The sequence below is a fragment of the Schistocerca nitens genome, chromosome 4 (genome assembly GCF_023898315.1).
Source record: "Schistocerca nitens isolate TAMUIC-IGC-003100 chromosome 4, iqSchNite1.1, whole genome shotgun sequence".
In the NCBI taxonomy this organism is placed as follows: Eukaryota; Metazoa; Arthropoda; class Insecta; order Orthoptera; family Acrididae; genus Schistocerca; species Schistocerca nitens.
In genome coordinates, this window is record NC_064617.1 from 665,945,374 (window position 1) to 665,959,547 (window position 14,174).

The 14,174-nt window shown below is 44.9% G+C and overlaps 3 non-coding genes across 3 annotated transcripts; 2 read left to right on the plus strand and 1 right to left on the minus strand.

Moving 5' to 3' along the window:
- Positions 1–10,541: 10,541 nt before the first annotated feature.
- Trnas-cga (transfer RNA serine (anticodon CGA)) lies at positions 10,542–10,616 on the minus strand. Its single transcript has one exon. It is a non-coding gene; the product is annotated as a tRNA-Ser (tRNA).
- Positions 10,617–13,430: 2,814 nt separating this feature from the next.
- On the plus strand, positions 13,431–13,505 carry Trnas-uga (transfer RNA serine (anticodon UGA)). Its single transcript has one exon. It is a non-coding gene; the product is annotated as a tRNA-Ser (tRNA).
- Positions 13,506–13,731: 226 nt separating this feature from the next.
- On the plus strand, positions 13,732–13,806 carry Trnas-cga (transfer RNA serine (anticodon CGA)). Its single transcript has one exon. It is a non-coding gene; the product is annotated as a tRNA-Ser (tRNA).
- The last annotated feature ends 368 nt before the right edge of the window (positions 13,807–14,174 follow it).

Genomic DNA, 14,174 nt, shown 5'->3' on the forward strand with positions numbered 1-14,174 from the left:
AGACTTTCCCTCGATCCGTTATTAACGATCTCGGGGCACCGCGTTTTAATACAATGTCTTCCACTATGAATGCTTCGGCTGATTTCACGGCTTTTGTAATGGCATAGCGTGTCAGATAAACAGTGCAAACAGTAAGCCATCTATTGCCAGTAGCAGACGTCGGAAGTCGTCCGAGGAGGTATATCTAAAGCCGCTGGAGTGTTTCGGTTGGTGGAATTTCTATGAGTCGTCCAGGTGGTTTCTGAGGAACTGCATTTCTCCTTTGCCACTCTCGACAGTGCGACAAATAGTGACAGAGTGTCCTAAATAAACCTGGCCAGAAAAATCTCTTGCGGATTCTATTGTAAGTCTTAATAAATCCTAAATGTCCGGCCTCTTATGTGTCATGTAATTTCTGTAGAACACCTAAGCGCATGTGTTTGGGAATCACTGGTAGACACCTCTTTCCAGACACATCAAAGTTATTCTTGCAAAGTAATCCATTAACTACCTTAAATTGTCCTTTCACATTCTCTGACCGAATTAAGGTTAAAATGGTTCAAATGGCTCTGAGCACTATTGGACTTAACATCTGAGGTCATCAGCCCCCTAGAACTCAGAACTACTTAAACCTAACTAACTTAAGGACATCACACACATCCACGCCCGAGGCAGGATTCGAACCTGCGACCGTAGCGGTCATGCGGTTCCAGACTGAAGCGCCTAGAACCGCTCGGCCACACTGGTCGGCCCGATGTAAGGCAAGCATCATTTGAGATATCTTGGCGTTCTTCTTCTGCTCAGCAGAGAGATCCTGAAATGCAGCGAGACATTCACTAACTTCATCATAGTCTGGATGGTCTTGCACAGGGTTTCTTCAGAGACAGTCGGCATCTTGGTGTTTTCTTCCACTTTTGTACACTATGGTAATGTCATACACCTCAAGACGTAGTGCCTACCTGGGGAGTTGACATGTTGGATCCTTAAGATCTGTCAACCAAGAAAGTGAATGATGGTCTGTGACAACTGTGAATGGTCTTCCATAGAGATAGTGACGAAATTTGCACACACCTCAGATCACAGCAAGACTTTCTCTTTCTGTAGTTGAGTATTTTCTCTCGGCTTTTTTAAGTGTCCTAGAAGCTTAGGCTACAGCCTTATCTTTTCCATCCGAAATTTGCACCAGAATAGCACCGTTCCCATACCCACTCGCATTTGTGTATAGTTCTGTAGGTGCTCTCTCAACATACAGATCAAGTACAGGGTCAGTCGTCAGAGCTTTTCGCCGCAGATTGAAAGAATCTTGTTGAGCACCACCCCAGATAAATTCAGCATCAGCTTTTAACAACGCTTGGAGTGGCCTGGTGTACTGTTTCTCCGGGGTGGTCTTGGGTTTAAAAAAATGTAAACTAAATATTACGATAAATGTTTTAAAGAACCGACAAGTTCCGCCAAGGAAGAGGAAATTTAACTACAATGGACATGTTATTCCATGGATTCTTGCGCTTATATGAAAGAACTGTCTTTCCTTTGTTCATTTGCTTATCTTATCTGCTTGGATTCGGACCTAAGAAGATGTTCTTGTGTAAAGCTCATCTTGCTGTTTCTTTTTTTCTTTTTTTTTTTTTTTGTTGTCCTCAGTCTACTGACAGGTTTGATGCGGCCCGCCACGAATTCCTTTCCTGTGCTAACCTCTTCATCTCAGAGTAGCACATGCAACCTACGTCCTCAATTATTTGCTTGACGTATTCAAATCTCTGTCTTCCTCTACAGTTTTTGATCTCTACAGCTCCCTCTAGTACCATGGAAGTCATTCCCTCATGTCTTACCAGAAGTCCTATCATCCCGTCCCTTCTCCTTATCAGTGTTTTCCACATATTCATTTCCTCTCCGATTCTGCGTAGAACCTCCTCATTCCTTACCTCATCAGTCCACCTAATTTTCAACATTCGTCTATAGCACCACATCTCAAATGCTTCGATTCTCTTCTGTTCCGGTTTTCCCACAGTCCATGTTTCACTACCATACAATGCTCTACTCCAGACGTACATCCTCAGAAATTTCTTCCTCAAATTAAGGCCGGTATTTGATATTAGTAGACTTCTCTTGGCCAGAAATGCCTTTTTTGCCATAGCGAGTCTGCTTTTGATGTCCTCCTTGCTCCGTCCGTCATTGGTTATTTTACTGCCTAGGTAGCGGAATTCCTTAACTTCATTGACTTCGTGACCATCAATCCTGATGTTAAGTTTCTCGCTGTTCTCATTTCTACTACTTCTCATTACCTTCGTCTTTCTCCGATTTACTCTCAAACCATACTGTGTACTCATTAGACTGTTCATTCCGTTCAGCAGATCATTTAATTCTTCTTCACTTTCACTCAGGATAGCAATGTCATCAGCGAATCGTATCATTGATATCCTTCCACCTTGTATTTTAATTCCACTCCTGAACCTATCTTTTATTTCCATAATAGCTTCCTCGATGTACAGATTGAAGAGTAGGGGCGAAAGGCAACAGCCTTGTCTTACACCCTTCTTAATACGAACACTTTGTTCTTGATCGTCCACTCTTATTATTCCCTCTTGGTTGTTGTACATATTGTATATGACCCGTCTCTCCCTATAGCTTACCCCTACTTTTTTCAGAATCTCGAACAGCTTGCACCATTTTATATTGTCGAACGCTTTTTCCAGGTCGACAAATCCTATGAAAGTGTCTTGATTTTTCTTTAGCCTTGCTTCCATTATTAGCCGTAACGTCAGAATTGTCTCTCTCGTCGCTTTACTTTTCCTAAAGCCATACTGCTCGTCACCTAGCGCATTCTCAGTTTTCTTTTCCATTCTTCTATATATTATTCTTGTAAGTAGCTTCGATGCATGAGCTGTTAAGCTGATTGTGCGATAATTCTCGCACTTGTCAGCTCTTGCCGTCTTCGGAAATGTGTGGATGATGCTTTTCCGAAAGTCAGATGGTATGTCGCCAGACTCATATATTCTACACACCAACGTGAATAGTCGTTTGGTTGCCACTTCCCCCAATGATTTTAGAAATTCTGATGGAATGTTATCTATCCCTTCTGCCTTATTTGACCGTAAGTCCTCCAAAGATCTTTTAAATTCCGATTCTAATACTGGATCCCCTATCTCTTCTAAATCGACTCCTGTTTCTTCTTCTATCACATCAGACAAATCTTCACCCTCATAGAGGCTTTCAATGTATTTTTTCCACCTATCTGCTCTCTCCTCTGCATTTAACAGTGGAATTCCCGTTGCACTCTTAATGTTACCACCGTTGCTTTTAATGTCACCAAAGGTTGTTTTGACTTTCCTGTTTGCTGAGTCTGTCCTTCCGACAATCATACGTTTTTCGATGTCTTCACATTTTTCCTGCAGCCATTTCGTCTTAGCTTCCCTGCACTTCCTATTTATTTCATTCCTCAGCGACTTGTATTTCTGTATTCCTGATTTTCCCGGAACATGTTTGTACTTCCCCCTCTCATCAACCAACTGCAGTATTTCTTCTGTTACCCATGGTTTCTTCGCAGCTACATTCTTTGTACCTATGTTTTCCTTCCCAACTTCTGTGATGGCCCTTTTTAGAGAGGTCCATTCCTCTTCAACTGTACTGCTTACTGCGCTATTCCTTATTGCTGTATCTATAGCGTTAGAGAACTTCAAACGATCTCGTCATTCCTTAGTACTTCCGTATCCCACTTCTTTGCGTATTGATTCTTCCTGACTAATGTCTTGAACTTCTGCCTACTCTTCATCACTACTCTATTGTGATCTGAGTCTATATCTGCTCCTGGGTACGCCTTACAATCCAGTATCTGATTTCGGAATCTCTGTCTGACCATGATGTAATCTAATTGAAATCTTCCCGTATCTCCCGGCCTTTTCCAAGTATACCTCTTCCTCTTGTGATTCTTGAACAGGGTATTCGCTATTACTAGCTGAAACTTGTTACAGAACTCAATTAGTATTTCTCCTCTTTCATTCCTAGTCCCAAGCCCATATTCTCCTGTAACCTTTTCTTCTACTCCTTCCCCTACAACTGTATTCCAGTCGCCCATGACTATTAGATTTACGTCCCCCTTTACATACTGCATTAACCATTCAATATCCTCATACACTTTCTCTATCTGTTCATCTTCAGCTTGCGACGTCGGCATGTATACCTGAACTATCGTTGTCGGTGTTGGTCTGCTGTCGATTCTAATTAGAACGACCCGGTCACTGAACTGTTCACAGTAACACACCCTCTGCCCTACCTTCCTATTCATAACGAATCGTACACCTGTTATACCATTTTCTGCTGCTGTTGATATTACCCGATACTCATCTGACCAGAAATCCTTGTCTTCCTTCCACTTCACTTCACTGACCCCTACTGTATCTAGATTGAGCCTTTGCATTTCCCTTTTCAGATTTTCTAGTTTCCTAGCTGTACCAGCTAATAATGTAAGTTGTACTTAAAACCAGAAAAATATAATGATTATTTTGTCAAAAGAAATTGTGCATGCGGTCAATCAATTTGCAATCTGATACCTGGATTGTCCTAGGTAGAAATGGGCCTTAACAAAGAATTTTCACCGTTAGGCGCCATCTTAGAATATCGTTAAAATTTTTCTTTTAGCTCATCTACGAGACATGCCGTCGGTTAGGACAACTAACTTTCTTGCAGATCCTACGAGCCGGGAGGCCGCTGATAATAATTTAACAATGTTTACTTGCAGCTTTTCTTTATATAACGAGATAACATCCCAGGCAGAAAAGGTCTGGTCACAGGATTCCATTTCCATTATAGGATTTTATTTGTAGATGCTACTCTTGTTATCTTGTAGTAGGGGATCGAAACGAAACCACGATATTAAGTTACGTATTGCAGTAGTTTACATCGAACAGACTTATGAAAAAACGTTTCCGTTTCATGCACCATACGCACGGGAACGACGGCAAGCTGACAGAAAAGTGAATGTAAGTGAATGAGTGATTGTAGAACAATGCTGTTTCTTACATTTGGCATAGACCGTAAGGTATGGAACCGAATGCACGCAACCAGTTTTCTAGTTAAAACTACTCAGTAGCACCTGGGCGCACGCAATTAAAATCATCTGTACACATACCTGTGTTCTAGTTTTTCAATTGTAACTATTAGATTAGGGCGTGTTGTGTGGTTAAAGTCTGATTTTTTTGTGTGTGAACTGATTACTATCAGCTAGCAACATGGTTAGGCCAAATACTAGACGTAACCGTGTGGAGGTTGAGAGTTATGAAAGTAATGGCCAACTAGATAATAATCCTGGATCATTGGCTGGAGGGTCGGGAGCTACTGAAGCTACGATCCCAACTGATAGTGTAGTATCGCAGATTGATATTTCTAAAGCGAGTATACAATCGCTGGGCGGACAACAGAATGTTGAACCCGCGAGAGCAATCAACTGAGATAAAGCAGACGAAATTGTACGCACGCAGGTAAACTTGGCAAATCCAAGCGATATGTTTGTACAGCTATTCCGGAAATTAGAATTAATGGAACGGCAAAGAAAGAAAGAACAGGAGTTAATGGAACAACAGAGGAAAAGAGAGCATGAGGAGGATATCCAACGCCAGAATGAGTTTTCGAAAAAGTTGAGACTAACCTAATCGCCAAAGTGGATGAGCGGTTAGGCAAACGCGAACAAGCGTTGATACAAAAACTGAATCGTGCTCTCGCGAATAGGGATCAGCGCATATTAGAACATTTTAACAGCGAGATAGAAAAGGTTGAATCTAAGGTATCGGAAGTGAAGAAAAATTTGCAGGTTTTACCCGGTAAGGTACATACTTTGGCCGGAGAGGTATCAGAGGTCAAAGAGGTGCAGGAATATCTCGATGCAAAAGTTATGCAATTAACCAAAGACATCGAGGAAATTTCTTTAACTGTCGATCGAAAGGTACAAGCTGAAGTAAAGCTTGTAATGCTTGACCATGTTGAACACAAGAGTCAGCAAGGTACATCCAAAAACCACAAACCCGCAGAACGCGAGATTACAGAAAAACCAGTGAATGACTATGATAATAGAATCATGAACTCTGCCGCACCTAGTCCCTGCTGCAGTCGTTCATGTAATGTCCAGCAGGACGAAAACTATGCTTCAAATGGAGGCGCGTGCGGATACCCACTAGCAAACAATGTAACTGTCAGTCCATATGTAGCGAATACAGGTAAAAATAACCCTTAAGTGTTCGCAATGAAGCACACACTCTGACCACACTGAAACAGGAAGTGTCATTACTGAAACATGGACAATTTCAGCTAGTTTTCGAAGAGAAGAAATCCAGTCACCCGGTAATATTTATAAAGAGTTTTAAGAATGTGTTACCTGCATCGTGGCAGGAAAGGCAAAACATACAGTTTGTTATCTGATATATTACCGGAGATGCCGCATTATGGGCATCTGAAGTTGCAGAGAACTGTCATTCTTTTTGTGTGTCCGAGCAACAATTTTTGGCCAAATTTTGGTCAGCTAGTATACAAGAGAGATTGCGGAAACAGGTATAAAATCCGGAGATGTACAATTTCAAGCTAGGAACACTTAGAAAATACTTTGAAAATTATATTAACAAAACGAACTGCTGGTCAGAGCCGGTCACTACACGTGACGTGCCGGCCGCGGTGGTCTAGCGGTTCTGGCGCTGCAGTCCGGAACCGCGGGACTGCTACGGTCGCAGGTTCGAATCCTGCCTCGGGCATGGGTGTGTGTGATGTCCTTAGGTTAGTTAGGTTTAAGTAGTTCTAAGTTCTAGGGGACTTATGACCTAAGATGTTGAGTCCCATAGTGCTCAGAGCCATTTTTTTTACACGTGACGTGCTTAGGATATTGAAATCCAAGTTGCCGATCTCAATAAGGAGAGAATTGGTACTCGTACCCCATAACGATTTAGAGACATTCATGTCGGTCGTAGATTCTCTAGATTTGATACAGGAGGATGCACGACAACAAATAAGTAACGGTGAGGGGATAAATAATAACCATAAACCTAGAAATAACTGTTATGGAAATCAAAACCGAAATAACGATTGGGAACATAAATGTGGCGGTAACAGTTATGAGAGAGCGATTGGACCAAAAGGAGGTAATGGGAATATAGGAAGTGGTATGCCGAGCGGTAACTGCTTGCCCAATAAGGATAGAAATGACACGATCAATCGAAAAAGGAGAAACGATGAGAATTAAGGGAGTAATTTTCAACCTAAAAATATGAAACAAGGAGGTAGCTAGGGTGGCAGAATGTGACTGCTAACTGGTCTTCGCAGTCAAATAGACCGGAGCAGGGAGTCCCGATTAACAGTGTCGAGGTTATTCCCATGCCGGGGAATAATGCGACGCCAGCATGAGTTAATAACCCAAGTACCTTACAAAATAGTACGAACAGACAGCGCAATGTGCAAATAGTAGAAGTTACCGAGGTGAACCAGCCAATAAACTGCAGTGGGTGTATGAAAGCCTTCGACACTCGATCACAAGGAATAGAAACGAAGGCAGACTCGAATATAACAATAATCGGATGGCTATGCTGCCCTATAACGACGACCAGGATTTTCGGGAGGAATTAATCACCGAACCGCGTAAATGTTATGACCAGCAAACTGGGATTGTGCAGGCCGCAGCACACGTGAAAGTAAACGGTGTACTAGCTAAGGTTTTGACTGACACAGGAGCGGCTCTGTCAGTCATGTCTGAAGATTTATTTAACGTTATTAACGACAATAAAAGACTGCCCACGTTGCCGGTTCAAAATTGTAAAATTACGGGGGCGCTAAAGGGAAAGGCACAAAGTGTCAAGGCCCAGTTGCAGGCAAGAATAGAAATAGGAAATGAAGCGATATTATGCACGTTCCTCATTTTTAAAAATTTAACAGCAATTTGCATTCTGGGATGCGACATCCTGAGGAAAGGCGTGCTATAATCGACATCCTTCAGGCTTGTTCTTCCTGCGAACGCCTACACAGGATTTGAAATTACCATTGATTAAAACAATGGCAAGTCATAATAGGCACTGTTCGTGGTTCGAAAAGGTAGAAGTAGAACCCTTTATAATCAATATTCAGGATAATGTACCACTAAAGGCGTATCCTGAAACAAATGAGCAATATGTCGAAGAAATCGTTCAGATACAACAGGAGATTAAATCTAAGGTTAAGGAGTCAGGATATTTAACCGGTGCGCAGCAGCATGAGCTATCTAAATTATTGAGTGATTACGCAGGCACATTTTCGGAAAAACCCGGAAAAATCCAAGGCTACGTATGTGATATGGTGGTATATCCGCATCGGACGTTTTGTCATGCATCTTATTCCGTGAGGTGGAGTAAACGTGAAGCTCTGTAGAAGGAAATAAAGAAAATGCTGGATTGGGGAATCAGTGAACCGTCCCTTTCTCCCTATAGTAGTGCCTTAATAGCTGTGGGAAAAGCGGATGGGAGTATCACATTGGTACTTGATGCTAGAGGCATCAACAAAATTATAATACCAGTAAGGACAAGGCCAGAGAACCTCGACGAACAAGCACAGAGGTCGCAAGGAGTAAAGTTTCTATCAAGTATTGATTTGACAATGTCATATTGGCATGTCCCCTTAACAGAACAATTCAGTTAATATTGTTGTTGTTGTGGTCTTCAGTCATGAGACTGGTCTGATGCAGCTCTCCATGCTACTCTATCCTGCACAAGCTCCTTCATCTCCCAGTACCTACTGCAACCTACATCCTTCTGAATCTGCTTAGTGTATTCATCTCTTGGTCTCCCTCTACGATTTTTACCCTCCACGCTGCCCTCCAATGCTATATTTGTGATCCCTTGATGCCACAGAACATGTCCTACCAACCGGTCCCTTCTTCTAGTCCAGTTGCGCCTCAAACTTCTCTTCTCCCAATCGTATTTAATACCTCCTCATTAGTTACGTGATCTACCCACCTAATCTTCAACATTCTTCTGTAGCACCACATTTCGAAAGCTTCTATTCTCTTCTTGTCCAAACTATTTATCGTCAATGTTTCACTTCCATACATGGCAACACTCCAAACAAATACCTTCAGAAACGATTTCCTGACACTTAAATCTATACTCGATGTTAACAAATTTCTCTTCTTCAGAACCGCTTTCCTTGCCATTGGCAGTCTATATTTTATATCCACTCTACTTCGACCATCATCAGTTATTTTGCTCCCCAAATAGCAAAACTCATTTACTACTTTAAGTGTCTCATTTCCTAATTTAATTCCCTCAGCATTACCCGATTTAATTCGACTACATTCCATTATCCTCGTTTTGCCTTTGTTAATGATCATCTTATATCCTCCTTTCAAGACACTGTCCATTCCGTTCAACTGCTCTTCCAAGTCGTTTGCTGTCTCTGACAGAATTACAATGTCATCGGCGAACCTCAAAGTTTTTACTTCTTCTCCATGGATTTTAATACCCACTCCAAATTTTTCTTTTGTTTTCTTTACTGCTTGCTCAATATACAGATTGAATAACATTGGGGAGAGGCTACAACCCTCTCTCACTCCCTTCCCAATCAGCCCCTCGACTCTTACAACTGCCATCTGGTTTCTGTACAAATTGTAAATAGCCTTTCGCTCCCTGTATTTTACCCCTGCCACCTTCATAATTTGAAAGAGAGTATTCCAGTTAACGTTGTCAAAAAATTTCTCTAAGTCTACAAATGCTAGAAACGTAGGTTTGCATTTCCTTAATCTTTCTTCTAAGATAATTCGTAAGGTCAGCATTGCCTCACGTGTTCCAACATTTACTGCCTTTATTTTTAGTGGGAGGACATGCTTCCATTCGGCTTGAATGTTAGCAAGGGTTTATTTATCTCTGCATCAGGCACTGTGCTAGGACCAGAATTGTTGGATCTAGTAATAATCTATGTGGACGATTTATGGATTTGAAACTTCCTGGCAGATTAAAACTGTGTGCCCGACCGAGACTCGAACTCGGGACCTTTGCCTTTCGCGGGCAAGTGCTCTACCAACTGAGCTACCGAAGCACGACTCACGCCCGGTACTCACAGCTTTACTTCTGCCAGTACCTCGTCTCCTACCTTCCAAACTTTACAGAAGCTCTCCTGCGAACCTTGCAGAACTAGCACTCCTGAAAGAAAGGATATTGTGGAGACATGGCTTAGCCACAGCCTGGGGGATGTTTCCAGAATGAGATTTTCACTCTGCAGCGGAGTGTGCGCTGATATGAAACTTCCTGGCAGATTAAAACTGTGTGCCTGACCGAGACTCGAACTCGGGACCTTTGCCTTTCGCGGGCAAGTGCTCTACCAACTGAGCTACCGAAGCACGACTCACGCCCGGTATTCACAGCTTTACTTCTGCCAGTACCTCGTCTCCTACCTTCCAAACTTTACAGAAGCTCTCCTGCGAACCTTGCAGAACTAGCACTCCTGAAAGAAAGGATATTGCGGAGACATGGCTTAGCCACAGCCTGGGGGGTGTTTGCAGAATGAGATTTTCACTCTGCAGCGGAGTGTGCGCTGATATGAAACTTCCTGGCAGATTAAAACTGTGTTCCCGACCGAGACTCGAACTCGGGACCTTTGCCTTTCGCGGGCAAGTGCTCTACCAACTGAGCTACCGAAGCACGACTCACGCCCGGTACTCACAGCTTTACTTCTGCCAGTACCTCGTCTCCTACCTTCCAAACTTTACAGAAGCTCTCCTGCGAACCTTGCAGAACTAGCACTCCTGAAAGAAAGGATATTGCGGAGACATGGCTTAGCTACAGCCTGGGGGATGTTTCCAGAATGAGATTTTCACTCTGCAGCGGAGAGTGCGCTGATATGAAACTTCCTGGCAGATTAAAACTGTGTGCCCGACCGAGACTCGAACTCGGGACCTTTGCCTTTCGCAGGCAAGTGCTCTACCAACTGAGCTACCGAAGCACGACTCACGCCCGGTACTCACAGCTTTACTTCTGCCAGTACCTCGTCTCCTACCTTCCAAACTTTACAGAAGCTCTCCTGCGAACCTTGCAGAACCAGCACTCCTGAAAGAAACGATATTGCGGAGACATGGCTTAGCCACAGCCTGGGGGATGTTTCCAGAATGAGATTTTCACTCTGCAGCGGAGTGTGCGCTGATATGAAACTTCCTGGCAGATTAAAACAGTGTGCCCGACCGAGACTCGAACTCGGGACCTTTGCCTTTCGCGGGCAAGTGCTCTACCAACTGAGCTACCGAAGCACGACTCACGCCCGGTACTCACAGCTTTACTTCTGCCAGTACCTCGTCTCCTACCTTCCAAACTTTACAGAAGCTCTCCTGCGAACCTTGCAGAACTAGCACTCCTGAAAGAAAGGATATTGCGGAGACATGGCTTAGCCACAGCCTGGGGGATGTCTCCAGAATGAGATTTTCACTCTGCAGCGGAGTGTGCGCTGATATGAAACTTCCTGGCAGATTAAAACTGTGTGCCTGACCGAGACTCGAACTCGGGACCTTTGCCTTTCGCGGGCCAGTGCTCTACCAACTGAGCTACCGAAGCACGACTCACGCCCGGTATTCACAGCTTTACTTCTGCCAGTACCTCGTCTCCTACCTTCCAAACTTTACTGGCAGAAGTAAAGCTGTGAGTACCGGGCGTGAGTCGTGCTTCGGTAGCTCAGTTGGTAGAGCACCTGCCCGCGAAAGGCAAAGGTCCCGAGTTCGAGTCTCGGTCGGGCACACAGTTTTAATCTGCCAGGAAGTTCCATATCAGCGCACTCTCCGCTGCAGAGTGAAAATCTCATTCTGGAAACATCCCCCAGGCTGTGGCTAAGCCATGTCTCCGCAATATCCTTTCTTTCAGGAGTGCTAGTACTTTAAGGTTCGCAGGAGAGCTTCTGTAAAGTTTGGAAGGTAGGAGACGAGGTACTGGCAGAAGTAAAGCTGTGAGTACCGGGCGTGAGTCGTGCTTCGGTAGCTCAGTTGGTAGAGCACTTGCCCGCTAAAGCCAAAGGTCCCGAGTTCGAGTCTCGGTCGGGAACACAGTTTTAATCTGCCAGGAAGTTTCATATCAGCGCACACTCCGCTGCAGAGTGAAAATCTCATTCTGGAAACACCCCCCAGGCTGTGGCTAAGCCATGTCTCCGCAATATCCTTTCGTTCAGGAGTGCTAGTTCTGCAAGGTTCGCAGGAGAGCTTCTGTACAGTTTGGAAGGTAGGAGACGAGGTACTGGCAGAAGTAAAGCTGTGAGTACCGGGCGTGAGTCGTGCTTCGGTAGCTCAGTTGGTAGAGCACTTGCCCGCGAAAGCCAAAGGTCCCGAGTTTGAGTCTCGGTCGGGCAGACAATTTTAATCTGCCAGGAAGTTTCATATCAGCGCACACTCCGCTGCAGAGTGAAAATCTCATTCTGGAAACATCCCCCAGGCTGTGGCTAAGCCATGTCTCCGCAATATCCTTTCTTTCAGGAGTGCTAGTTCTGCAAGGTTCGCAGGAGAGCTTCTGTAAAGTTTGGAAGGTAGGAGACGAGGTACTGGCAGAAGTAAAGCTGTGAGTACCGGGTGTGAGTCGTGCTTCGGTAGCTCACTTGGTAGAGTACTTGCCCGCGAAAGCCAAAGGTCGCGAGTTCGAGTCTCGGTCGGGAACACAGTTTTAATCTGCCAGGAAGTTTCATATCAGCGCACACTCCGCTGCAGAGTGAAAATCTCATTCTGGGAACATCCCCCAGGCTGTGGCTAAGCCATGTCTCCGCAATATCCTTTCTTTCAGGAGTGCTAGTTCTGCAAGGTTCGCAGGAGAGCTTCTGTACAGTTTGGAAGGTAGGAGACGAGGTACTGGCAGAAGTAAAGCTGTGAGTACCGGGCGTGAGTCGTGCTTCGGTAGCTCAGTTGGTAGAGCACTTGCCCGCGAAAGGCAAAGGTCCCGAGTTCGAGTCTCGGTCGGGCACACAGTTTTAATCTGCCAGGAAGTTTCATATCAGCGCACACTCCGCTGCAGAGTGAAAATCTCGTTCTGGAAGCATCCCCCAGGCTGTGGCTAAGCCATGTCTCCGCAATATCCTTTCTTTCAGGAGTGCTAGTTCTGCAAGGTTCGCAGGAGAGCTTCTGTACAGTTTGGAAGGTAGGAGACGAGGTACTGGCAGAAGTAAAGCTGTGAGTACCGGGCGTGAGTCGTGCTTCGGTAGCTCAGTTGGTAGAGCACTTGCCCGCGAAAGGCAAAGGTCCCGAGTTCGAGTCTCGGTCGGGCACACTGTTTTAATCTGCCAGGAAGTTTCATATCAGCGCACACTCCGCTGCAGAGTGAAAATCTCATTCTGGAAACACCCCCCAGGCTGTGGCTAAGCCATGTCTCCGCAATATCCTTTCTTTCAGGAGTGCTAGTTCTGCAAGGTTCGCAGGAGAGCTTCTGTAAAGTTTGGAAGGTAGGAGACGAGGTACTGGCAGAAGTAAAGCTGTGAGTACCGGGCGTGAGTCGTGCTTCGGTAGCTCAGTTGGTAGAGCACTTGCCCGTGAAAGGCAAAGGTCCCGAGTTCGAGTCTCGGTCGGGCACACAGTTTTAATCTGCCAGGAAGTTTCATATCAGCGCACACTCCGCTGCAGAGTGAAAATCTCATTCTGGAAACATCCCCCAGGCTGTGGCTAAGCCATGTCTCCGCAATATCCTTTCTTTCAGGAGTGCTAGTTCTGCAAGGTTCGCAGGAGAGCTTCTGTACAGTTTGGAAGGTAGGAGACGAGGTACTGGCAGAAGTAAAGCTGTGAGTACCGGGCGTGAGTCGTGCTTCGGTAGCTCAGTTGGTAGAGCACTTGCCCGCGAAAGGCAAAGGTCCCGAGTTCGAGTCTCGGTCGGGCAGACAGTTTTAATCTGCCAGGAAGTTTCATATCAGCGCACACTCCGCTGCAGAGTGAAAATCTCATTCTGGAAACATCCCCCAGGCTGTGGCTAAGCCATGACTCCGCAATATCCTTTCTTTCAGGAGTGCTAGTTCTGCAAGGTTCGCAGGAGAGCTTCTGTAAAGTTTGGAAGGTAGGAGACGAGGTACTGGCAGAAGTAAAGCTGTGAGTACCGGGCGTGAGTCGTGCTTCGGTAGCTTAGTTGGTAGAGCACTTGCCCGCGAAAGGCAAAGGTCCCGAGTTCGAGTCTCGGTCGGGCACACAGTTTTAATCTGCCAGGAAGTTTCATATCAGCGCACACTCCGCTGCAGAGTGAAATTCTCATTCT